Source organism: Gossypium arboreum, chromosome 7 (assembly GCF_025698485.1).
Source record: "Gossypium arboreum isolate Shixiya-1 chromosome 7, ASM2569848v2, whole genome shotgun sequence".
NCBI lineage: Eukaryota > Viridiplantae > Streptophyta > Magnoliopsida > Malvales > Malvaceae > Gossypium > Gossypium arboreum.
The window spans coordinates 76503389-76506947 of NC_069076.1; positions in this window are offsets into that span (position 1 = coordinate 76503389).

The window sequence follows — 3559 nt, forward strand, 5'->3', positions numbered from 1 at the left end:
CTTCCAAGCTCGATTGTAAGTCCATTCTAGCCTCGTTTTTAATGATTTTTACGTTTTTTGAGTCCCAATAACTTGATTTAGCTTATGCTAGCAATAATTCAACCTAGGGTTCATATTTGGAAAAATACTCATAGGTGAAATTTGTGTATTTTGGTATTTTATGATAGAATATGAGGTTTTAAATTATGTTAGACAACTTGTGCTACTCGGTTTTAAGTGAAAACGAGGAAAAGGGTTTAATCGGTAAAAATACCTAATAGTCATAAGTACATGTTAGAGTGAGACTTTGATGTTGCCATAGAAGGGAAAAATGATCAGCATGTCATAAAACATAAGAAAATAGGATGAAGTTTAATTTCCAAACCTTGGGGAAAAAGTGCAAATATGCAAAAGTTTAGGGGTCAAAATGAAAATTTTTAAAATATGATTTTTGGACCCGTATGAATAGTGTGACTAATTATTAGGCTAAATGTGATATTATAGATGAAGGAAATTGAGATTCGGGCTTAAATCGGGAAAATACAAGGTTATGGACTAAAATGGTAAATTACTGTTTCTGGATCGAGGTAAGTTCGTATGATAATAATAATGCAATATTATGTTTGAATTATATTTCTTACTATTATTTCATATATTTTATGATTTAATATATTGGAAAAGTTGATGGAATGGTGTTTATGATGTGGAAATATGACATGAAAGAATGTTACATGAAATGCAAGAAAATGAAGATACATGACAAGTGATATATGAAATATGTGATATATGTTATGTAAATTCTTAAAAGATGATTTGATATTTGAGTTGTGTCTTATTATACTATGAATGGACAATTGGTACTATGGATAGTGAGATCGACACTTGAGTAAATTGCACATAAATAATCTATCGATTTTTTTATGTTATTATATTTTGATATCATATGAAATGTGGTCGCCTATCAAATGGTTATTTGATGTAAATTATGAATTTAAATTGATTACGGACAATTTAGTAAAATGTTGAAAAGTGAGGAATTTCCGATTTAACCTTCAAATAAAAACGATACTGAATGATCTATTGTGAGGTTGCATGTAGTACTAAGTGCGAGCTACTATGCGTGCAAAACTGTGATCACGTGTGTAGTACTAAGTGCGAGCTACTACATGTATCGATGGTTAGGTCACGTGTGTAGTACTAAGTACAAAGCTACTACATGTACCGGATAATTGGTCACGTGTAGTACTAAGTGCAGGCTACTACGTGTATGGGATAATTGGTCGCATGTGTAGTACTATGTGCAAAGCTACTATGCGTGCAGATAGCTTTGGCTACAAGTGTGAAAATATGTACAGCAATTGAGTATCGCTTATTATTCAAGAGTTCAACGGAAAATCGATTAAGTAAAAATACAATTGAACATGATTATATGATGAATAAGTGTAGGTATATGTTTATGAAAAATTATGAGCAATGTGCTTGATAATTGGGTGAATTTCGATAAGACAAAATGGATTAAGTGGAATTATGTAAGAATGAATTTTAGTGGTAAAATAGTGTTGGACAGCAGCAGTTGTATGAATTTGAAAATTCACTAAAAATTGTGGAAGTTGAATAAAAATGCAAATGATATATGAAAATAAATCTAAATTGAGTCTATTTTTACATGAAAGAAACAGGGGAAGCAAAAGAATTCTATATTGTGTGATATTTGAATTCTTGTGAAACAGGGTCTGAATGAATTCGAGATTCCCTATTTTGACTTTAGAAATTCACAATAAATTGTGAAAAAATTATTAAGAGTCATACCTTACATGGATGGATTCCTTATTGAGTCTATGTTTAAAGAAAACAAACTGCATGGTCGTTGGAATTCTTTACAGGGAGAAATTTGGTTTGTAGTGCATAGAGGTCAGAGTAGTCGTACTCTGAAACAGGGGAGACTTTAACTAATAAACTGTACTAATTGGCTAAATCAAAAATTATGAAAATTTTATGGGAGAAATATATATGAATCTAGTTTCAAGAAAAATTAACGAAACTAAATTTGGAGTTTTTTAGCTTCAGATATGAATGATTTAGTAACTATAACCCGATAACACATCTTAACCTGAATATGTGTAATTGTACAATTATAGTGTTTTATCTTGAAAAGCATGGTAGTAATTGCTTATTATTTTCATATGAACTTACTAAGTGTAAAGCTTACCCATCCTCTCCATTTCTTTAGTATTGGCAGGTCGGCTCGGGGTTGGAGATCGTCAGAGGCAAAATCACACTATCAAATTATCATTTTTGGGAAAATTAATTCAAATATTAGAAATATCAACTGAGTGGCATGTATAGGAAGTTTGTAACACCCCAAACCCGGCCTAGAAGTTTGGCTTGAATCTGGCGTGTCACATTGAAGTGTTTTTCGGAAACCATGTTTCCATTAAAAAACCCTTCTTAATAATTAAAAACTTGTACCCTTTTTAAACCTTGTTAGAAAACCTAAGCTGAATAACATACTTAACAACTTTGTAAAAAATCCTGGCAGTTGCGGAAGCTTAATTTAAAAACAATTGCGGTTACGTGATGTTTTGAACAACAATAGTTGCTTTGGAAAACCATGTTCTAATACTAGCAATTATAAGAACAATAAATAAAATTCCAAATTTGAAATCTAGAAAATTACAACGGCTTTACTACAACCCACATAAAAACATTTAAAAACAATAATCAAAACTATAACATAAACAGTGTGTGTGGCTTCCTCCGAGCCCCTCCAACCCCGATCCATCTAAGGTTGGAAATTACCTAAAAGGTTAATAAACGGGGTGAGTTTACGAAAACTCAGCAGAAATCCCTACTATAAAAAGGAACAATCACCATATAAAAGAATTAAAAGTCCGCCCTCACTTTACTTACAGCCAGATCAATTGGGCCTTAGCCCATTTTAACAGATAGTACAAGATGGGCTTTAACCCATTACGTAATAAGAAACATTATCGTAACTAGAATCGAAATCGTAATCGGTGATGTAATCGAATCGATGTGTAATGTAATCAAAAATCGAATGTGAATGCAATCCCAACCCAATCTAGCCTATAACCAACCGCTACACTCCACTGCATTACCCTACACTCCATGTGGGGAATAGCTCAACCCACCCAAATTTACACTCCACAGCTGCAAAGATTGTCGCTCGGTTATCGATATTGTGACAGAGTCACCAGATATGATATTGTGGCGAGCCACCGTATCAGATATTTGTGGCATAGCCACCGAAATGCGAATAATGTGGCAAAGCCACTTAATGTAATACGTGGCACAAAGCCATCGATAACTGTACTATGTTAGGCACATAGCCGTCAACTAGAGTAACATAACCGGCACACAGCCCTAGGTAAATATGATCGACACAGAGTCGTCAATAACCATATATTGGCACATAACCTTAGGCAAATACGTTTGGCACACAACCATAATCAGGTTGGCACAGAGCCATATGTAGGTTGACACAAAGCCATAATCAGAAGGCTTTAAGCCATCGGTAGCTGTATCATGTTAGGCACATAGCCATCAGCGACGATAATAT